The sequence below is a fragment of the Anas platyrhynchos genome, chromosome 24, assembly GCF_047663525.1.
Source record: "Anas platyrhynchos isolate ZD024472 breed Pekin duck chromosome 24, IASCAAS_PekinDuck_T2T, whole genome shotgun sequence".
NCBI classification, from domain to species: Eukaryota; Metazoa; Chordata; class Aves; order Anseriformes; family Anatidae; genus Anas; species Anas platyrhynchos.
In genome coordinates this window covers 9,073,461-9,097,864 of record NC_092610.1, presented here as the reverse complement: position 1 = coordinate 9,097,864, position 24,404 = coordinate 9,073,461, and positions in this window count along the sequence as shown.

Below are 24,404 nucleotides of genomic sequence, written 5' to 3'. Positions count from 1 at the left end.
AGACCATAAAGAATGTGGGAACAATATACAGTAAATACTGTGACTGTCAAACATTCTAGAGTAACTGCAATCTGTATTTAGCAATAACAATTATTTTCTCAATCTATGCTCTTTTCAAAACTTAGGGAGTGCCAGTTTCTTTAATAAACAAAAGGCTTCTAAACTACAATGAGAATTACAAGTTAACAAATGTTAGTGCCCTTTATTACAAATTACAGCAATAAGCTACAAGACTGTCTATTCTAACATTACTGACTCTGGTACCCAAGGCTTACAGAGTTTATCAAGAGCTACATTCTAGTACATGGCTTTATTTAGGTCTCAGGGAATGTTTCTGTACTACTAGTCTTTGCGCCCATCTGCATACCTTTTTATTTTTGTATAAGCATACACCTTGTCTTCACATCCACTTTTTAAAATTATGAATTAACATACTGCAAATTAGTGATTCAACACAGTAGAAATTTCAGTGGAAAAGACCTGAAAGTTTATGTTTGTTCTTACCCATCTGGTGGATTGAATAACAGCAAGCCTTCCTGTCGAGAAAGCATCGTAGGATTCTGTGATATTCTTCTGGTTGTTTTTTGTGTTTTTCCCATTGCCAATCTGAAAGGAAAAATTGATATAGAATAAAAAATGGTGACGTTTTCATTACACTGATCAAATGTCTAGACAGCAGAAAGCTTTATAATGAGATGTTAAAAACATTTCAATTCATCTCGAATATTTACATTTTGTGTAGAGCTCCTAGAATTCCAAGCTTGTTATTTATCATCAAGCTGCCCTTTATCATCATAGGCTAGATTGTAAAAACAGGGAAAATAAAACAAAACAAAAACATCAACTGCAAACATATTCTGACGGATCATGCTGCGTGTTGATAGCCATTCCAGTATCTCTGAGCTTCCAAGATTATTTAAAAGTACAGGCTGTGTTTAGACCTTGTTGGATTTCTAAGCACCCATTAAATAACAACATAAGATCCATCCAGAAAGTCCAAACACTCCACTGGCAGCATCCTGGGATGTGACATGCATGCTTAAGAGCTTGCACCAGGGGGGTTTGGACCTCGTGCTGCTGACAAGTGAGTAGTGAAGAGAAGGGTAAGAGCACTGTCCCACGGTGGCAGGTTTTCCCTTGGCCTCAACTTGGGTGTTACACTAAAAGCTTTATAAAATAATGGCGACAGGATTCCCCATTTCTTCTCCTTCTATGCCTATTTCTCTGCTTCAGGCTGGGATGATTTCACCCAGCTGAATATGAATTGATTCATTAGGAACTGTTACCAGGGCATCAAAGAAAGTCTCACTAATAAATTCAGGGTTTGTGCTTTTAATGGAGTACTTACGAAGAAGCGTCTGCAGACAATACCGAAGTTCCCTCAGGACCAGCACTCACCTCTCCCTAAGTGTCTGCAGATCAGTGCTTGGGCCAGCATCATCTGCCCGCATCGCAGCATACATCCCCAGCCAGCGTCCGACGAAGGACCCGTGCCTCCTGTTAGGAAAGTTCATCACAATCAGTGCAGGCTTTCAACTGGGTGCAGCACCACAGAGGACATTTCAGACTGCTAGAAAACAGATAGGGCTGCTGAAGCCTCCATGAACTGTCCTACAGATAAAAGGCACACAGCAAGACTTTGGTTCCATGCTGTTGGTCTAATTCTAATCTCCGCATTGCACAAATAAACAAAATTCATTTATTCCTTGTGGAGCTGACTTACTCTTTTCATTCTTCAAGCAGCATTCACAAACCATTTACTGCATGCTATACAACATGATCACCTGTTTACATACAGACATAAATAAACACTGATTTTAATAATCTTCATGTTTGCATAAACAGTTAAAATGATGCTCAAAATGCGCTGATACTCTAGAAATATTTTCCCAGCCTACGATGCCATCACTTATCTTGCTATTTAATTTAGAACAATGCAGCAAATCTGCAGTATACTCACCACTAGGCAAAAACTTTCTTCTATACGTAAACCACACGTAAACCACAGTAAACCACACGTGAACACACCTTGGCTTATTGTCTGACTTTGGCTTATGGTGCGTCTGTTGCTGTGTCCAGCACAGTGCAGCCCCTAAATTGCTACCAAAACTTTGCCACAAACCTCAATCCCCCTGTTAAAAGAGACCCTCTTGTTTGTTGCCCTTCTTTCGACACTCTCTAACAGGTTTATGTCTTTTTCTTATACTGTGGAGCCCAAAACTGCACTCAGTACTCAGTACATGGAATACCAACAGAGACTGCCTGGCATTTTCTCTTCTCTGCAGAAGCTCTGTTGCTAACACTGTCCAGAAATCACCACTGTCACAGACAGTAGTAGCATTCCCTCCTCCCACAGTTTGTTCTTCCCCCCAAGACTTAGACACCACCCAGAAAAAGAAGAATAATAATACAAATAAAATAAAATAAAATAAAATAAAATAAAATAAAATAAAATAAAATAAAATAGTCAAAAGCCATCAGGAAGGCAGTGGTGCAGACTGTGGAGAGCCTGGGTTCAAATCCTTCTTCTGTGAGGCTCTGAACCTATATCCCACCACAATCTCTCTGCTAATGTATGGCAGGGAAAGGAGGAAGAAAGAACATATCTCCTGCACTTTCCATTTATTGTTGACTGACAATTCTGTAGAGTTATAAAGCCTCAATCAGTGAGATACAGGGTTCTTCTCACACTGTCTCACTGTGCCCTAAGCGGAACAGCTCTCATTTAATAGATGCTTCACCACAAAATCATGAGTCATCTGCAGTTTTGAACTTTTCTGGGATCAAGTCCCTTCAGATGGTTGAGGAATCTGCTCCAGCACCTATGTAAACTGGTGCTCTACTAAGCTAGTGAGTGAACAAGAGAGAAATCCTCTGCTAGATGACTTGACAAATTGGGTCTGAAAATAGTGTTGAGGCAGAATAGTCCACGATTTTTGCCTTGGGTGCACAGAGGGATTGGGTGTTGTAGACTTCTTTTATTCTTCATTAAGATAAACATTTTCAAAAATGTGCTTGTTCAACCTTGCTCCCACTGTGTGCATGGGAGGGAGATAACTGAAAGTGGGGAGCGTTGCTTGGATCCTGCAAGTGGCTGAGGTCCAGTGGGGTTGGAGGCTTTCTTCCTCCTTTTGGAAATGCAAAGCAACCCTGCACCTCCCCTGCACTTGCAGAAGGATCGTGACAGCCCAAAGCACAGCGGCTTTGTAATTGCTGCATACACTTCGATCGGATTTACGTGGCAAGGGTTTGGTAGCAGGGGCCTGCAGGGATGGCGTCTGTGAGAACAATCCAGACAACAGCCAGCTCCAGATAGCTCCAAAAGGGCCCCGGCGCTTGCCAGAGCTGAGCCAATAAGCGATGTTGTTTGCACCTCTGGGAGAGCAGATGTAAGCAGGGGGAAATACTGCTGCACAACAGAAGCTGGAAGAGCAAGGAGTGAGAAGCAGCCCTGCAGCCCCCAAGGTGAGTGCAGCAGGAGGCAGGAGGTGCTCCAGGCTCACAGCAGCAGTTCCCCTGCGGGCTGTGCAGGGAGAGGCCCCTGGTGGAGCAGGCTGTCCCCCTGCACCCATGGGTCCCCCATGGAGCAGATCTCCACGCTGCTGCCCCCCTGTGGGTGGAGGAGCCCCCGGTGGAGCAGGTGGCTGTGGCCTGGAGGAGGCTGCGGCCTGTGGAGAGCCCCCGCAGGAGCAGGCCCCGGGCCGCAGCTGCAGCCATGGAGAGGAGCCCCCGCAGGAGCAGGGGGGCTGGGGGGAGCTGCCGCCCAGCCGTGGGGGACCCGTGCTGGAGCAGTTTGCTCCTGGGGGATGGATGGATGGATGGAGCCCGTGGGACGGAGCCGTGTGGGAGCAGTGCTTGAGGAGCTGCTGCCTGTGGGCAGCCCGTGTGGGATCAGCTGGGGAAGGACGGCATCCCATGGGAGGGACCCCACGGGGAGCAGGGGCAGGGAGGGACCCTGAGGGTCACTCTGCTGAGTCTGCTTTGCCCGTCACGATACTTGTTGAGCCATCGCCCTGTCCTTATCTCAGCCCTGGAGCCCTTTGCATCGTATTTTCTCCCCCTTTCCCTTTGAGGAGGGGGAGTGAGAGAGCGGCCGTGGTGGAATTCGGCTGCCCACCCGCTTTGAACCACCGCAGTTGCAAAGTCCTGGGAAAGATTTCTTTCAAGAAATTAAACAAGGTGTTTAACAAAGAAATGCAGAGTTTCCTTTTGAAGGCTTCCTGGAGAATTGGGCTTCTTTCCTATTCCCAGCTCAGAGGAAGGGAATTGTTGATTTCACCTTCTTTTTTCTGACATGGAAATCAAAGGTGAACTGCTCTACAAGGACGGGCAACGTCTCAGAATCAAGCTCTTTTGCTCTGTAGTCCTTTCTCAAGGAAAAGATTGATCACCCACCTTCCACAGATGTAGGGGAGCAGAGAATAATTTGGGAACTACTCTAATTCAAGTCAGTTTGGGCATAGTGGTACTTCCCTAGCTGTTTCTGAGACAGACGCATTAGCAACAGAGAGTGTTGTGCCGTCACTGGGAGGCGCCTGCGGTGATGACTTCAGAAACAGAACTGAATTGTGACACCACAGCACTTTGCCAACAGCTGCCTCTGTGCACGTTTAGCTGGGAGGCACAGAGAAGGGTGCTGGATGCGATGAAACCACGTGAGGATTTGTGGATCTCCCCTTGAGGTGCACAGAGAGGGACCATGCCCTTCTGTAAGTGTTTTGATGCTTGGCTGCGGAAAAAAATGTGGTTTTGTTGTGAATGCTTCATTGTAGTATTCTGTAGTTTGTGTCAAGTCCTTACAGAAGCCTCAAGGTTGGTACTTTGCTCAATGATGGAGCTGCACAGAGTGAGAACAGACCCAATGTACGGGTGAGGGCCTCTGCACGTTCTCTTCTTCCTACAGACGATCAACAAATAAGGGGAGACAGAGAAGAGTGTGCTGTGGTCCTCCCATAGACCGCAAGTACTAAAGCATAAACAAGAGGCTTAAGAGTCCCCCTGTCATGTTAAAATTCAGGCAGCAATGGACTTCCTCACACGGGCTGGCCTGTCGACTAGTGTCTCAGGCTGTGGCGTATGAAGATGCACTCCATCTGCTTTCAGGGTAGCAATGGCAGTGGGCAAGCTGCCTGACCTTAACATTTGTCATTTCATTTCTCACCTGAGTTTTGGATCAAAATAAAAGGATAAAAGGATTTCCTTTCCATTAATTACATGTTCTTACCTTTGTAACAGATTTGGTTATTGACTTAGAAGGCAAATATCTGGCCAGACTGCAAGACTTGTGCTCGCAGCGTGGGACAGCTCTCGTAAAGGTGATTCAGGGCAGTTTCTGGAAAACAAGACATCAGATCTCCCAAACAGCTTTCTTTGTGCTAATGTAGGAAGGGTGAGTAAGTGTAAAGGTAAGAGCCCAGATACCGTAAGAAGCAGAAAGTGTGAAGGAAACTTCCTTCTGGCTGATACAGCTCCATATCTAGTTGTCAAGTATGAAGAGAGCAGTGCTAAGTTTCTTGGGGAGAGGAAAACAAAGAGGCTGGGAGAGTGTACAAAGAAAAAAATGGGATTCCCTATTTCAGGAAATCCTAGGAACTGGAAATAGAGATTGGAAGAGTGCTTTAAGCCAAGACAGACATGTTTTAAAACTAAAACCTAGGAGTTGAATGAACCAAGAAATGAATCCCTTTTGATTATGCAGTTGTGTCCAGTGTTATCTTGGGAAATATGGTTTCCACATAAAACGTATCTGGGGCTTGAAGTTCTCCTAAGGCCCTTCTCTGTGTATTCCCTACTGTTTGGTAAGCGCTGAGGTCACACTGCAGACAGCAGCACGTCCCCTCCCCACTACTTAGCTGTCTGTTCTCACAACACGTCTAGGAACAGAATGGCTTGGACACAACTGCGCCTAGGACCGAGTTCATTCAAGCTGCTGGACGAGGTAAAAGCTCTGGACAAGCGAAGGGGAGGGAGGGATGGGTGGACATACAATATGATCACTTTAATCTCATTTCTCTAAGAATCCTGGCTGAGAAAACAAAACAAAACAGAATCAAAAAGAACAGAAGAGAACAGAACAGAACAAATGAAGCAAGCAGCTAGCTTGCTGGAGACATTGTCTGGGAAGCAGTGAAAACACTTGCAAACAAAAACACGTCAAAGGACTAACTCTTTGAGCTTAATTCTAATCCAACAGCATAACCTCAAAGTCCTGTTTCTGTTCGTAACAGGCTGGTCCAGTAACATGTCCCATTGGATGACTTTGCAGCATAGATGTCAGGAATGCAGCTTGGGATCCCCTCCTTCTACTCAGAGTTCACTTTGAAGGGATGAGCAAGTAATTCTTCCTGGGTTGACGGAAATCTAAAGTCTGTTTTCTAACACTCTTGCAGACGCTTCTCTGTCCATCGGCCTGTCCTGCCAACTCTGGTGTGAGTGTGAAGTTGTGGCAAGAGGGATTTCCCATTCCTATTTGACCTGATGGACACCAGCTTTCCTCGGAAATGGCTGATGTTGCTGAGGAGGCAGCAGTATCAAAGCCCTTGCTGATGAAGGTACAACCAGCTAGGGAGGCTTTGGCATTTCTGCACAACGCTGCTCCCTGACTGTCACTCCAGACTCAGATTCGGAAAGAAGCAAAGCAAGCTAGAGGAAAACTGGATGTCCTGGTAATTTTCTTTTTCTTTTATTTCTTCATTCTTCACTTGTAAGAAAATCTAAATCTTAACCCTTTGTTTGAAAACACGGCTTTATGGAAATGCTTATGGGTGTGCTCCTTCACCTTGTGTGGAACCTGCTTCACCTCGCTTCAGCTATAGGACACCTATGCTCCAATTTATGCTTCCCATGATAAAGCGGTGTTCTTTCGGTGTTCTTTTCTGTGATGCTTGCAGGCGAGGTTGAAAAGAGTTGTCAGTAGGATTCTTCGTTTCCTTTGCAGTATCCAAAGCTCCGTATTACCGTGGATCTTCTCCTCTGATCTGGAAAGCTTCACAGGCCAAAAGAGAATTGAGATGAAGAAGGAAATAGAGAATGCTGACCAATATTGCCAAGTACCACCCGTAAGTTTTGTGAAAGAATCCGGTGCATTTCTGTAGTGGTAGAAAGTTCATAAAATCATCGTCGTGCACTTGAAGGCAAGCAATGCTGTAAAAATGAAGAATGCAAGGCCCTGCTTAAGGACAATCTTCAGGCTGCTTCTAGATCAACAGCTTATTTGCTTCTTCCACAACCTCATCTCCGCTTGCTTAGAAGTTGTGAAGGTCGGAAGCACACTCCGTCTTTTTCATCCCCTCTGTGTATCTTTTCCCTGACAGCAACTTCTGTCTTGGCTCTTCACATCCAGCCAGAGCAGTTGCTTTGCCTCCGCAACCTGCAGGCTGACCTCTCGTGTGTACCTGTGCTGGACTGAGGGTAATGCTTGTAACGCACACAGATGCTGCATTCACTGTGACTTTTAGAAAAGAGAGCAAGAAGCTAACCTGCACAGCAGACTCTTAGGTTTCTGTATCTCTCTCTCTCTCTCTCTCTCTATCTGCATATATATTTCAGTACTTATTTACTTCTTTAAAGATACCTTAAATAGAATAGATACTTTAAGAAAGCTTACTTGTTCTTCCCCTTTCCTTGTTTTTAACGTTTGCTTTTCTAACCAATCCTTAATGTTACAACATGGGATTGATGCAGTACTCAGTCCTTAGAAGTTCTCAAAGCACATCAGTGATTTCTCTATTTCTCAACCTTTCCATCTTCATTGAGATCTCTCATCTGAATTTAGGTAGGAGGTGAAGAAGAACACTGCAAGCAGCTGAAGCCGTATCAGACACATGCTTCTGCTAGGAAGTCATTCCGAGTGATTCCACGGTGTACTTTAGACAGGTTTGCTCTGGTCCTCTGGACTCAGCATCCCCAAGGGATATTTCAAAGCTCTCGGAAGGACCCGTCATTATCTCTGACACTGCAGCCTCCAGTAGGAAGGGGTAGTTATTCCTTGCCCTTGTGCGAAGGAACTACTCAGTTAGCTGTTTCTAACCCAAATCTCGTTGTTGTCTTCTATTGACAGACACCACCCGGCTAGCCAAGCTAAACCACTGAAAATGGAAGGAGTGGGACATCTTGCAAAGCCTGCTGCTGCTTCTAAGCAGAAGTGCGCTGTAGGTGGGGACACAGCAAGAGGAAACGTCCAGGCCACGGTGGAACTGCAAGGCACCTGTCTGAGCCACACAACGAAGTCAGCGATTCCCAGTTGGAGACTGTTGCTCGACCAGTGACACAGCAGCTGGAGCGCTTCTGGTTGCTGCTGATGGGTTCCCGTGAATCAGCCAGGGACAGGAGCTATGAGAACGACTGAAGCGATTTGAAGTTACCCGAAAGAAAGAAGAGAGGAGAGAAGAAGACAAGAGGGGAGGGAAGGGGAGGGAATAAAAGGAAGGGAGAGCAGGGGAGGGGAGGGCAGGGGGAGGGTAGGATAGGATAGGATAGGATAGGATAGGATAGGATAGGATAGGATAGGATAGGATAGGATAGGATAGGATAGGATAGGATAGGGTAGGATAGGATAGGATAGGGTGGGGTAGGGTAGGGTAGGGTAGGGTAGGGTAGGGTAGGGTAGGGTAGGGTAGGGTAGGGTAGGGTAGGGTAGGGTAGGGTAGGGTAGGGTAGCGTTTTAGAGGGGAGGGGAGCATAGGAGAGTATAGGGTAGTGTAGGGGATCGGAGTTTAGGGGAGTGTAGAGTAGGATACGGGAGGGGAGTGTAGGAGAGTGTAGGGGAGGGGGGCATAGGGTATTGTAGGGTAGTGTAGCGAACGGGAGTTTAGGGTAGGATAGGGGAGGGGAGTGTAGGAGTGTGTAGGGTAGTATAGGGGAGGGGAGTGTAGCAGAGTATAGGGACAGGGAGAATAGGGGAGGGGGTGTAGGGGAGGGGAGGAAACGGGAGGGGAGGGGAGGGGATGGGGGGGAGTGGAGGGGAGGCAAAATTGGGGAGAGGATCAAAAGAGGGTAGGGGAGGGGAGGGGAGGGTAGGGGAGGGGAGGGGAGGGGAGGGGAGGGGAGGGGAGGGGAGGGGAGGGGAGGGGAGGGGAGGGGAGGGGAGGGGAGGGGAGGGGAGGGGAGGGGAGGGGAGTGCTACCATAAATAAAATTGCCAAATACATGACACCTCCGTGTTGACTAGGGCTGAACTACTGAAAAAGAAAAGAAAATCTATAAATAAGAGTGAGAGATGGTGAATACCTAACCATCTCTTAAAAGCAGAATTTTAAGAGAATAAGTAATTGATAAATGGAGTTAAGATCGGAGGGAAAAAAGTCCACTGTTGCAATCAATAGAGTTAAGAAGTTTTTCAAGTACATTAGGAACAAAAATTAGAGTAATGACACAGATCTGATACGGGATGGATATTGCTTCAGTGAGAAATGATGGAAAAAAACACAACACAACACGTGTATGTGTTGTTGGGTATTTGTAAAAAAAAAAAAAGAAAAAAAAACAGGTTAATGAAAACTGCATGCTCAATTAGATGATGTTTTTGTTGTCATTGGTAGGGAATTGTGTGCTTTACAACACAATATGTGTTATATATATATATTATATATGTTTTATATATGTTTTAATAAAATAAGGAAATGATATTTTTTTTCTACGTTTGTGGTTTCCAAACTGTAGTTAATAAACATTAAACAAGATGCAATAGGATCTCGTTAACTCTTTTGTTTGAAAAAACAGTGGCCCTGATCGAGAGGTGCAAGTGAGAGGAGACAATATTCAGTATTTCTCTATGTTGTCATTTATTGGTGAAGATGAAAGTCTGCAGTTCATGTTCATGACACTAGCATGACAACATGACCACAAGGGGGACTGTCTGATAGTGAAAAGGAACTTCAGCATGGATTAAAAATCTTTGCCTTTCTTTATTCTGAACTGTTTTTCTTATGGCTGCTAGAGAGAGATTCTCTGCCTTAGAAATAAAACTGCCCAGGCTGTTCTGATAAACCTGCAGGGTTAAGGCACTTCTACCAAAACAGATTTCAAAAGGCAAGAAGTCAAAAAGCAACAATTCAGTAATCTGTGTACGCTTCTATATTAAGTTTTAAGATCACCTGGTTTATATTTAGTTCACACAAATTAACCAAACATAGCAGCATACAACCTAAGAAAAGCTTAAGAAATTTATTAGATGCACAGATAAAGTGCTGTAACAGAGAAACTTGTGTAAATCTATTCTAAAATAAATAAGGTACAGTTAAACCACCTTTGACTCGTTTTAACTCGGAAAGAAATAACCTAAGTTTTAATCATTTGAATTTTAAGGTCAAGGTGAAATATACCATAACTATAACAGTGGTTGTGATCTGTATCAACTATTTGAGGCTCCTGTTCCTCTTGAGGTCTCCCAGAAACAGGAAGGCTATTGCAAAATGTGTCCATTAGACATAGTTCCTTTTACAGAAACATTTTTGTAATAAAGTCTGGTTGCTCAAATACATGTTAAAAAATTTAACAAGGAAACAATTTTCTCCTGATCCAGTCAATCTTTTAAACAAGACAATGTATTTTTCCTATGACGCAGCCCACAGGAGGGAACAGAAGTAAACATCCTCCTGAACTGAAGACTGTTTTGCTTGAAGAACTAAACTATTGCATTATTATATGAGAGCAAGAAATATCCATTTGGGTTATCCCTTTTTCCAAACATGGTGCCCAGTGATACATGTATTTTTGCCTTAATCTCAAAGGCCCGTTTGTCTCCAGGTAAGGTACGTTAAAAAGAGATTCCCTTTAAGCATCTTATCACAAGATCTCTTACTGCCTTTCCACCCGGGGAAGCTTGTGTGTTAAACTGCCCTTGGAGTTTTGGATGCTACTAGATTTCTGTGCTCTGTTATCCATAATTTCAGGCACTTCGGGGCTAACATGGCTGTTTAAGTCAATGCAATAATATTACCAATATATTCAACACTCAGAAGAGTCACCACAGTTTCCTTCACACACTCAGGATTTCAAATTCTTCTTCCAATTCAAATAGCTTGTCAGTAGATTCAATGAGTTCTGTAAAAAAAGATAAAGAAAAAAATGCTTCTAAAGACATGCCTGATTTTGTTCACTTAAAAAAAAAAAAAAACTTTGAAAGACGCATTCCAGAAAAGTACTTTGTAAGAGTGAAAAAAAAAAATCTGTGCTAGCAATTGTATGGCTTGTTTGGATACATGCCTGCTATATATTGCTTGACACTCACAAAGGATAGTTATTCTACCTGTGATTATTCTTTTATTTGCTAACGAGGAACATAACATTGCACAATTAGGCTTTTAATCAGTGCCTTACCTGCTCCTGTGGTTGTCACTTCTGGTTTTGTTGGAGGTATGAAAGGAGGCCAGTGTGGCGGGTGCTTCTGGACCAGCTCAAACATCCGTAGACTCTGCTGCTTTAGAATCTCCTGAGGACAGAATGCTTTCATTTTAAAAGCTGGCTCGGGGGACGCTTCAAACACAAAACGTGTCTGCTTAATTGAAAGTGTTTTTTAATTACGCATGTCCATCAGGAAAAAAAAGTCTTTATACAGACATACTGTGAAATCCAAGCACCATGGTCTCTGTAATACATCCCTAGTTAAAACACATCTGGAAGACAGATCTCTTGAACTGTACTACAAATTATCAGTCTTATCATCTTTTGATATCAGCTTTGATATCTGCAAACCTGTAATTTTGTTTACAGGTAGCAAGCACACTAGGAATGTACAATATTTTCTGCTTTTTAAAAGAAAGTTGCTTGCATAGAACTCTCCTCAAGTTTTCTGTTGATCAATAGCACAAAAGACAGATCTATCAGCTCCTCCAAAGGGGAAAAAAAAAAAAAAAACGCATCAGATTTTGAAGGACAGGTTTTGGTCAGGAAAAAAGGTGTTCCTGAAGCCAAACGCTATTCCTCTTCAAAGAGAAGTTACCTTCTGTCCTGTATTTCAGTTATTTACAAACTGTTTTCCTTAGATGATTTTTTTTTTTTTAAATAAATGCCCTTAGAGGTTGATGGTACTTTACATTCAGACGTCTGGTGCTTAGCTTAACAGCTGCATGCAGAAACATCCTCAAGTCTGTTTCCTGTGGCAGCCAGCACCTTCTGTTCTCCCTAGATCAGCAGGAGCTAGAGGCCTGCAGCACTTACAGAATCAGATCTTTAAGATAGCAGGGACTAACAGTCATAATTAGAACACGCAATCTACTATGTCAAACAATAAAAAAGGATCAGGAAGCAAATCATTGATACATCACTACAATATGGCAGTTAAACCTTAGTCATTTAGTGAGAATTAGAAGTTAAAAGCAAGTGTCACCCAGTAACACCTTCAAGTGTGGATGTTTACACCCATTTTCCAACTGGCAGGGTTTGTGGCTGGTAAAGTGCTGAACAATTTCCAATTAGCAATTCAGTAGTATTGCCTTACCCTGATGCTTTAATGCATTCTTCTCCATGGCTCATACAATTTGTATACAAAGGAAAATGCAAAGGAAAATTTTACAAAAAACAGACAATAAAAACCAGACTTTATAAAGAACAAATCGAGATGCTAAGTTCCCACTCTTACCTTTTGTACAAGACTACACCGGTTATCAAAATCACATTCTTCTTTGCAAAAGAAGCCCTTAGGGGAAAAAACAAACACACAGAGTTTTACCTTTGCAGATGGTAGGTATGTGGTACCAGCAGGTAAGGCGGTTTGACCTCTGATACAGTAATGCCCTGTACGATCAGTAGATATAAGACTCCAAATATGTGGCAGCTCTAGGGAGAGAACCCACGGGGAGAACAAGGCCCTGCAAACCCCTAACGAAATAGTCAAGCAAAAAATAGCAGCAGCTCCTGTGTGCTCCTCCATGGAGCGCCACCCAGTTCCTACAGTCCAGGTATCAGCAGAAGCTGAAAACTTGTAGATGATGGACCACCTAAGGAACATTTCCATTCTGGTATCTATACTGAAAATATTTGCTCTTCATTATGATTTTGTCTGTCTCGTTGCATCATGCCACATTTTGCACAGTTACGTAGTTAAGTATTAAAACAAAACAAAACAAAAAAACTTTCTAAAAAGCAGCAGTATTAAAAAACAGGTATGTGAATGAATGACAGATACCGGTATCTTTACAGATTGTTTAAAGCTTTAGAAACACATCCCACTGGTGACAACTGCCAATCACCCAATCACAGGATACTGGCATGGGATCAGATCCAATTTTTTCAAATACCACAGTACCCCCATGACATTTTGGGTGAATTACAAATAATACATTTGTATTTGTAATTTGGGGTGAAATACAATAATTCCACTTAAACATTTTCAACTTATGATATAAAGTAAGTTTAAGTAACTTGTCTAGAGGTGACCAAACATAAAGTAGTGATAGAATAAAACACGTAAACCTGTTTCAGTTCCTTGCTCTGACCATTATAATGCCTCTTGAAAGAAGTAAAAGCTGCTCAGTAAAGAAAACAAAGCGAGCTCCCTACAGTACAGACAGCTCCCCACTTGCCCTAAGATTCTCCATGTAGTTATGTACAAACTACTATGTGTTGATCACAGAAGACAGCTTTGTGATCTTGGTTCTGTTCAAGGAGATGCATTGCTGCCCTTACCAATGTAGAGAGACATTACTTTGAGATAAAGTACATGCATTCAAGATTTCCTGACACTTACTAAAGCTACTGAAGGGTCCAAATTCATGATCTTCATTCTATGTGGGGCTTCCTGGCAGTGGAAACTCTCATCGTCAACCGTGCCATTTTCTTCTGAATCTACAAAGCTTTGAGTGGTGTGAGGGTCCAGATAGATCAGCTCATTGCCTGGATGGGTAAAAGCCGTATGTTAAAAATAAGCAAGTGACATTAATAAGCACTTGGTCCAGAACTGTAAAATAGAAATTAGATTGCCATCGCAGTCAGTATAATCTAGACTTTCCAGCTAGGGATTCTTTAAGAGAATCGGAAGGTTTAGACACAGCGTTTCCCACAGGGTATTTAGTATAACTTCCTATTGTCACCTATTACTGTAATTTTTTGGTTGGTTATGTTCTATCTTTGTCACATACTTTTATTTTTCCATGTGAGATCCAGTACTTTTTTTTTTTTTTTTTTTTAAATCTCAAGTGTTGTAAACACTAACATTTGACAGATTAAAAGGTACAGGATGTTCACAGATGCAATCTGTAATCCCATTAGGCATTCATTCAGAAATTGGAACAAAAAAGCCTAACTAAAACAGGTTAGGTTTTACAAAAGGACAAAATAGGGTTGCAAAATTTTGGCCCAAAGTGGGGTGAAATCTGAAGGAATGCATTTTAAATTAATTAGAGCAATACTTAATAACAGAAGGTATGCAAAAGGTGAAAAAGATACTGCTATCAGAAACAGTTTTGAAATACAAGAAAATAAAAGTGACATTTGACCAATACACTTGTCAAATGCTATCAGCTATTCTCAGTATGTTGCTCTTGTTGATGTCATCACTTATTTTTACACCTAGCTTTGCTGTTAACTTTCTGCTCCTGTTAAGGATCATCTCATACTGTTTCTAAACTCTTTTAGATATGCTTCTTCATTTATTTTATTCTATTCTCATCTTTCTTTACTTCTAGAGGTTCACGCTTAGACCCCTTACTATTTCCCCTTCAAAAAATGTTCTCTTTTGATCATCTGCACATTTGGAATAAGTTTCTTTTTTCCTTACCTAAAAATCCTATGAAATAATAGGCATTATTTGGTTTCCCTCCTAATGCTCCCAAAGACTGTGGCATCTTAAAGCATTCCTAGGAGTTCAAAAGGAATAAAGGAAATTGTCATTCATTTCTTTACTGACATCACAGATACCCAAACTTATTTGACAGTAACGAGCAATGAATTGAAAGAAAACCTTACTTTAAATGCATCAATATATACGGGATTTATGTGATTTATCCCTAGTCGTAGAGGTATAATAAGCAAGAGGGCTTTCCAGCCTGTGCAGAGTCCTCCTGCCTTCTTGCTTCGGCCAAGAGCACTTCTGTGCAAATGTGCACTGCTGTGGGACGCGCTGCTGCTCTGAGGAGGGCACCAGCACATTTTTTCTGCGGGAATAAAACTAGAAATCAGTCAACGCACAGAGGAACACAAAGCAGATCTTCCTCTCAGTAGTGAATTAAGCTAGTTTGCCAGGGATCTTTATAGGGCACCCAAGACAAAACGAGCCGGGCATGGCAATTACAGCTATTTAGTAGAAGTAATTCTAGCAGACAGTATGTGCTGGCACGTCCAAGTGAGACGTTAGATCAATGATTGGGGGATGACAATTTAAGACTGCAGTGACATGTCCTATTAATGTTATTAATAGTGTCAAGCTTTGCCTATAAAACGCCAGAGAAATGAAATGGCAGCAATGATGACAGTAGAAATTCTTCAAGGAGCTCTTCACATCCAGTGATGTGAGCACGAAGTTGGCATCAGGGATCAAAAAAACACAACTGAGTTTGTATGTCCTTCTTCCCTCTTCTTACCCTTGCAAGACAAACCCATGCCCCCCCAAGTATTTGTTCATGTTTAGATACATGCTGGCAAATGGAGTCAAATCAGAAACTGTTACCAGAAAACTGATGAGGTGTCACTTCCTGATGTCTTCAATGACCACCGTATTGCCCATAGATACATAAACTGCTAATGAATTCCATTCATCAAATAAAGCAAGCTTCCTAGAAAACATTAAGGTACTAATTAATATAAACTAGTTGGATCAAAAGGGTAGCTTTACACTCAAAACCATTTATTTATTCTTTTTTTCTTAAGAAAAAACATCCTTTCTGCATTTTTTAAAGTCTCCATGTAAGAAAAAGAAAACTTTAAACATTAAATGTTTAATATCTTTAGAAAAATAGGTACTGAGTGGTACCAGGAAAAACATATGCGCTGCACCATGTGCAAACTGTTTTGTCTTACTGCTAAGTGCAGTGACAGTAACAGTTCAACTACATCAAGTTTATTACTTTTTATTGCACTCGACAGTCTCTGCACTGGGTTCTTGCCCAATTGTGTCTTTTCTCATCTGGAAAAGAAAAAAATTCCTATGCCAGTTTTGCAGATTACTTTTTGCTTAAGAAATTCCACTGAATTCAGTGGAATTACTTCTGCCTGAGCCTGCGTGCACAGCAGAAATGGGGCGTTAAAAGCTAAATCAGCTAAGGGTTTGGGGCACCAAAACTTCAGTGGGAGACAGCAGCACACAGTTTTATGTCCACTTCTGCAAAATCCAAACCTTTGGGGAAGGGAGCTACACTCTTAAGCTGCACTGGCAGAATTAGCTGTTTCAAATAAGCCAGAAAGAAATGGGGGTGAGCGTTTCACCATGAAAAACTTGGCCATGAAAGATCTGGAGTCCAGGGCATGCTTCAGCTCCCCTCCCTCTTCAGATCATGTGCCTGTTCCAGGGTGTCAAAGACTTGCTGCTGAGCTCGCAGGACCTGTAGCCTAGCCCCTGCCTGAGGTAAGACACCTCCACGTACCCCTGGAGAACTGAGCAGCCTCAGTTCCTTTCAGTGTGGCTCCCAGACTATGAGGAGCTGCCCATCTTTATCCAGTAGCCTTGCTGGCAGAACTGCTGCTCAGAAAGGGAGGAATTGCAGCTCAGTTCCCTCCTCAGCCGAGATGGCTTCTCTCTGATGTTTCACACCACCACTCCGACCTACACGGTGGCACTCTCGACCTGCCAGAGCTGTGCCACTGTGCAGAAAGGAATATACATCTGTGGTGTGACTGGTGAGGGCATGCAGACGGCGTAGCAGGAGACTTTCCTGCAGTTTCTTCTCCTCAGGCTCTTCCTTTATTAAAATTTAGAGGTCACCCATTCCCAACTCAGTACCTGCACACCGAGCTGTGGCATGACATTCCATGCTGCACTTGTAAATAGATGGCAAGTACATTCCTGACTGTGGGACAGGGGGAGATGCAGCCTTCAAAACTCTGCCTGGGCCTTCTCTTGGCTGCCCCAGGGGAGTACGTTCTGAATGAGACTGGTATGATCTCACTTACTTTAGTACTTGAGCAACTGTATTTGGTCCAAACCATTCTCCAATTGACTTCCCCTCTCCAACACCCACCTGTGCTGTTTTCATAGTGAAAAAAAGACACACGTACACAAAATCAAAGAAAAATGAGACCATAAAGAATGTGGGAACAATATACAGTAAATACCGTGACTGTCAAACATTCTAGAGTAACTGCAATCTGTATTTAGCAATAACAATTATTTTCTCAATCTATGCTCTTTTCAAAACTTAGGGAGTGCCAGTTTCTTTAATAAACAAAAGGCTTCTAAACTACAATGAGAATTACAAGTTAACAAATGTTAGTGCCCTTTATTACAAATTACAGCAATAAGCTACAAGACTGTCTATTCTAACATTACTGACTCTGGTACCCAAGGCTTACAGAGTTTATCAAGAGCTACATTCTAGTACATGGCTTTATTTAGGTCTCAGGGAATGTTTCTGTACTACTAGTCTTTGCGCCCATCTGCATACCTTTTTATTTTTGTATAAGCATACACCTTGTCTTCACATCCACTTTTTAAAATTATGAATTAACATACTGCAAATTAGTGATTCAACACAGTAGAAATTTCAGTGGAAAAAACCTGAAAGTTTATGTTTGTTCTTACCCATCTGGTGGATTGAATAACAGCAAGCCTTCCTGTCGAGAAAGCATCGTAGGATTCTGTGATATTCTTCTGGTTGTTTTTTGTGTTTTTCCCATTGCCAATCTGAAAGGAAAAATTGATATAGAATAAAAAATGGTGACGTTTTCATTACACTGATCAAATGTCTAGACAGCAGAAAGCTTTATAATGAGATGTTAAAAGACATTTCAATTCATCTCGAATATTTACATTTTGTGTAGAGCTCCTAGAATTCCAAGCTTGTTATTTATCATCAAGCTGCCCTTTATCATCATAGGCTAGATTGTAAAAACAGGGAAAATAAAACAAAACAAAAACATCAACTGCAAACATATTCTGACGGATCATGCTGCGTGTTGATAGCCATTCCAGTATCTCTGAGCTTCCAAGATTATTTAAAAGTACAGGCTGTGTTTAGACCTTGTTGGATTTCTAAGCACCCATTAAATAACAACATAAGATCCATCCAGAAAGTCCAAACACTCCACTGGCAGCATCCTGGGATGTGACATGCATGCTTAAGAGCTTGCACCAGGGGCGTTTGGACCTCGTGCTGCTGACAAGTGAGTAGTGAAGAGAAGGGTAAGAGCACTGTCCCACGGTGGCAGGTTTTCCCTTGGCCTCAACTTGGGTGTTACACTAAAAGCTTTATAAAATAATGGCGACAGGATTCCCCATTTGTTCTCCTTCTATGCCTATTTCTCTGCTTCAGGCTGGGATGATTTCACCCAGCTGAATATGAATTGATTCATTAGGAACTGTTACCAGGGCATCAAAGAAAGTCTCACTAATAAATTCAGGGTTTGTGCTTTTAATGGAGTACTTACGAAGAAGCGTCTGCAGACAATACCGAAGTTCCCTCAGGACCAGCACTCACCTCTCCCTAAGTGTCTGCAGATCAGTGCTTGGGCCAGCATCATCTGCCCGCATCGCAGCATACATCCCCAGCCAGCGTCCGACGAAGGACTCGTGCCTCCTGTTAGGAAAGTTCATCACAATCAGTGCAGGCTTTCAACTGGGTGCAGCACCACAGAGGACATTTCAGACTGCTAGAAAACAGATAGGGCTGCTGAAGCCTCCATGAACTGTCCTACAGATAAAAGGCACACAGCAAGACTTTGGTTCCATGCTGTTGGTCTAATTCTAATCTCTGCATTGCACAAATAAACAAAATTCATTTATTCCTTGTGGAGCTGACTTACTCTTTTCATTCTTCAAGCAGCATTCACAAACCATTTACTGCATGCTATACAACATGATCACCTGTTTACATACAGACCTAAATAAACACTGATTTTAATAATCTTCATGTTTGCATAAACAGTTAAAATGATGCTCAAAATGCGCTAATACTCTAGAAATATTTTCCCAGCCTACGATGCCATCACTTATCTTGCTATTTAATTTAGAACAATGCAGCAAATCTGCAGTATACTCACCAATAGGCGAAAACTTTCTTCTATACGTAAACCACACGTAAACCACAGTAAACCACACGTGAACACACCTTGGCTTATTGTCTGACTTTGGCTTATGGTGCGTCTGTTGCTGTGTCCAGCACAGTGCAGCCCCTAAATTGCTACCAAAACCTTGCCACAAACCTCAATCCCCCTCTTAAAAGAGACCCTCTTGTTTGTTGCCCTTCTTTCGACACTCTCTAACAGTTTTATGTCTTCATACATATATATACAACAAAACATCAAAGAGCTCAGCAAGGTCCACCAAGGAAAGGAAGCAATGCAGGAGAAAGAAGACAGGACAAGAGGGAGAATGGGCAGCATAAGGGAGGAGGCAGCCAGTGGCCTTAAAAACAAAGCCTAAAAAATAACTTCCACTAGTGGGACATAGTGAATTGGAGCTCTGGGGTCTGCATCTAGAGATGTCTTTTCTATTTATCGTCTTGTTGCGGAGATGGGTCCTCTGGCTTTGGTTGTGTTTTTTCATGTTGGGCAATTATCTCCCAAGAAGAACCCCCTGTTGGACAGAAAGGTAGAGGTGTGCTCCAGAAACACAGTGATGGCAAGGAGTCCTCCACTTCATTCTGGCATTTTTTTCCAGCTGGAAGCATTCCCAGTTGTCAACGGAATTGGTTTTGAGGAGTAGGAAAGACAGCATTGCTGGATTTCTGCTTTCTCCTCCATCCTATCAGACCACATCATGAGAGTTGTCTTTGTTTGATGTTCCTATGTCGCGTTCTGTTATTCTATATTTTTTTCTCTCTGATGTGATTTTATGTTCTTCTGTTATGTTATGTTCTTATGTTCACAACAGGAGTCCTTGCCAACACCGCCTCACAGACACCTGGGCCAAAGAGCAGGGCCTTGAGCGGCTAGCTCACCATGACAGAGCTCATTTCCTTCCCAGTAGCTGCCAGGTGCCCTCTGGGGGCATTTTGGGGCTACAGCATGGGAAGACTTCCTTGGGGTGGGAAGCCATTGGGCTAGGAAATGGGCAATGTTCCCTAGGAAGGAAATCCCTGGGAAGCAAAAGCCTTGGGATGGGAAGTCTTGAATGGGGTGGGTACCATTCCCTGGGGAAGGAAGTGCTTGGAGAAGTCCTCCAAGAGAGGGGAATTCTTTGGGACGAGGTCTCTTTGGCTGAAGAAACGCTTCGTGTTGATGGGGCAGATTTCGTCTGGGTTGCTGGGAATGTGCCATGCGGTGAAATGGCAAGGATGGGCACTGCCGCTGAGGCCGAGAAGCTGGTCCTGGGCTGGGCAAGCCTTGGGCCGGGCAAGTGGTGGTGTGGAAGCGTCCTGGGCATGGCAAGTGCTGCGTGGGAGGGAAAGCCTGCTGGGGATGGCCAAGTCTTGCGCTGGGCAGCCTGCTTGGCTCCAAAGCCTGCAGTCCTCCCCAAGATGTCGGCGAGGGGCTGGTCAGCCGTTGGGACGGAACCCCCGTTGCCCGCGTTCCCCAAGCAACCGCCCCACTCTCCAGCCACCACGGCAGGTCCAGCAGCCGGCTCCCGCTCCTCCTGGGGCTGCGGCCCTGCTGGCGAGCCCAGCGCCCCAGAGCAACATGCGGCTTACACAGTAACCTGCTGAAATTACAGCTATAACCATGGAGCACAGCTGCCGATCAACACAAGACCACCAATCGCTCACATTTCTAAACTGCTCGTCACAATTCTTCCGTATGTAGGCTGTGATGCTGCTCATTTCTTAAGCACCCATCCATTTCTTCTCTTCCCAGACCCTCAAGGTGTCCTGGTCAAACCACCTCCCTTCCTCTTGCCCCATCTGGCTCTCCCACCTTCCTTTTCCCTCAAGGCTCAACTTTTTTTTTTTTTTTTTCAGCATAGGAGCTCCATAGAAGCTGCTGCTGCCCGCCTCCGAGTTGACTAGGGCTAAACTACTGAAAAAGAAAAGAAAAGCTATAAATAATAGTGAGAGATGGTGAATACCTAACCATCTCTTAAAAGCAGGAATTGAAGAGAATAAGTAATTGATAAATGGAGTTAAGATCGGAGGGAAAAAAATCCACTGTTGCAATCAATAGAGTTAAGAAGTTTTTCAAGTACATTAGGAACAAAATTTAGACTAATGACACTGATCTGATATGGGATGGGTATTGCTTCAGTGAGAAATGATGGAAAAAAACACAACACAACACATGTGTATGTGTTGCTGGGTATTTGTAAAAAAAAAAAAAAGAAAAAAAAACAGGTTAATGAAAACTGCATGCTCAATTAGATGATTTTTTTGTTGTCATTGGTAGGGAATTGTGTGCTTTACAACACAATATGTGTTATATATATATATATTATATATGTTTTATATATGTTTTAATAAAATAAGGAAATGATATTTTTTTTCTACGTTTGTGGTTTCCAAACTGTAGTTAATAAACATTAAACAAGATGCAATAGGATCTCGTTAACTCTTTTGTTTGAAAAAACAGTGGCTCAGTTGAAAAAACTGGTGCTCTACTAAGCTAGTGAGTGAACAAGAGAGAAATCCTCTGCTAGATGACTTGACAAATTGGGTCTGAAAATAGTGTTGAGGCAGAATAGTCCACGATTTTTGCCTTGGGTGCACAGAGGGATTGGGTGTTGTAGACTTCTTTTATTCTTCATTAAGATAAACATTTTCAAAAATGTGCTTGTTCAACCTTGCTCCCACTGTGTGCATGGGAGGGAGGTAACTGAAAGTGGGGAGCGTTGCTTGGATCCTGCAAGTGGCTGAGGTCCAGTGGGGTTGGAGGCTTTCTTCCTCCTTTTGGAAATGCAAAGCAACCCTGCACCTCCCCTGCACTTGCAGAAGGATCGTGACAGCCCAAAGCACAGCGGCTTTGTAATTGCTGCATACACTTCGATCGGATTTACGTGGCAAGGGTTTGGTAGCAGGGGCCTGCAGGGATGGCGTCTGTGAGAACAATCCAGACAACAGCCAGCTCCAGATAGCTCCAAAAGGGCCCCGGCGCTTGCCAGAGCTGAGCCAATAAGCGATGTTGTTTGCACCTCTGGGAGAGCAGATGTAAGAAGGGGGAAATACTGCTGCACAACAGAAGCTGGAAGAGCAAGGAGTGAGAAGCAGCCCTGCAGCCCCCAAGGTGAGTGCAGCAGGAGGCAGGAGGTGCTCCAGGCTCACAGCAGCAGTTCCCCTGCGGGCTGTGCAGGGAGAGGCCCCTGGTGGAGCAGGCTGTCCCCCTGCACCCATGGGTCCCCCATGGAGCAGATCTCCACGCTGCTGCCCCCCTGTGGGTGGAGGAGCCCCCGGTGGAGCAGGTGGCTGTGGCCTGGAGGAGGCTGCGGCCTGTGGAGAGCCCCCGCAGGAGCAGGCCCCGGGCCGCAGCTGCAGCCATGGAGAGGAGCCCCCACAGGAGCAGGGGGGCTGGGGGGAGCTGCCGCCCAGCCGTGGGGGACCCGTGCTGGAGCAGTTTGCTCCTGGGGGATGGATGGATGGATGGATGGAGCCTGTGGAACGGAGCCATGTGGGAGCAGTGCTTGAGGAGCTGCTGCCTGTGGGCAGCCCGTGTGGGATCAGCTGGGGAAGGACGGCATCCCATGGGAGGGACCCCACGGGGAGCAGGGGCAGGGAGGGACCCTGAGGGTCACTCTGCTGAGTCTGCTTTGCCCGTCACGATACTTGTTGAGCCATCGCCCTGTCCTTATCTCAGCCCTGGAGCCCTTTGCATCGTATTTTCTCCCCCTTTCCCTTTGAGGAGGGGGAGTGAGAGAGCGGCCGTGGTGGAACTCGGCTGCCCACCCGCTTTGAACCACCGCAGTTGCAAAGTCCTGGGAAAGATTTCTTTCAAGAAATTAAACAAGGTGTTTAACAAAGAAATGCAGAGTTTCCTTTTGAAGGCTTCCTGGAGAATTGGGCTTCTTTCCTATTCCCAGCTCAGAGGAAGGGAATTGTTGATTTCACCTTCTTTTTTCTGACATGGAAATCAAAGGTGAACTGCTCTACAAGGACGGGCAACGTCTCAGAATCAAGCTCTTTTGCTCTGTAGTCCTTTCTCAAGGAAACGATTGATCACACACCTTCCACAGATGTAGGGGAGCAGGGAATAATTTGGGAACTACTCTAATTCAAGTCAGTTTGGGCATAGTGGTACTTCCCTAGCTGTTTCTGAGACAGACGCATTAGCAACAGAGAGTGTTGTGCCGTCACTGGGAGGCGCCTGCGGTGATGACTTCAGAAACAGAACTGAATTGTGACACCACAGCACTTTGCCAACAGCTGCCTCTGTGCACGTTTAGCTGGGAGGCACAGAGAAGGGTGCTGGATGCGATGAAACCACGTGAGGATTTGTGGATCTCCCCTTGAGGTGCACAGAGAGGGACCATGCCCTTCTGTAAGTGTTTTGATGCTTGGCTGAGGAAAAAAATGTGGTTTTGTTGTGAATGCTTCATTGTAGTATTCTGTAGTTTGTGTCAAGTCCTTACAGAAGCCTCAAGGTTGGTACTTTGCTCAATGATGGAGCTGCACAGAGTGAGAACAGACCCAATGTACGGGTGAGGGCCTCTGCACGTTCTCTTCTTCCTACAGACGATCAACAAATAAGGGGAGACAGAGAAGAGTGTGCTGTGGTCCTCCCATAGACCGCAAGTACTAAAGCATAAACAAGAGGCTTAAGAGTCCCCCTGTCATGTTAAAATTCAGGCAGCAATGGACTTCCTCACACGGGCTGGCCTGTCGACTAGTGTCTCAGGCTGTGGCGTATGAAGATGCACTCCATCTGCTTTCAGGGTAGCAATGGCAGTGGGCAAGCTGCCTGACCTTAACATTTGTCATTTCATTTCTCACCTGAGTTTTGGTGGTTCTCCACGATTCATTCTTGGTCTAGAAAAAAAAAAAAAAAAGTGAATTTGGATCAAAATAAAAGGATAAAAGGATTTCCTTTCCATTAATTACATGTTCTTACCTTTGTAACAGATTTGGTTATTGACTTAGAAGGCAAATATCTGGCCAGACTGCAAGACTTGTGCTCGCAGCGTGGGACAGCTCTCGTAAAGGTGATTCAGGGCAGTTTCTGGAAAACAAGACATCAGATCTCCCAAACAGCTTTCTTTGTGCTAATGTAGGAAGGGTGAGTAAGTGTAAAGGTAAGAGCCCAGATACCGTAAGAAGCAGAAAGTGTGAAGGAAACTTCCTTCTGGCTGATACAGCTCCATATCTAGTTGTCAAGTATGAAGAGAGCAGTGCTAAGTTTCTTGGGGAGAGGAAAACAAAGAGGCTGGGAGAGTGTACAAAGAAAAAAATGGGATTCCCT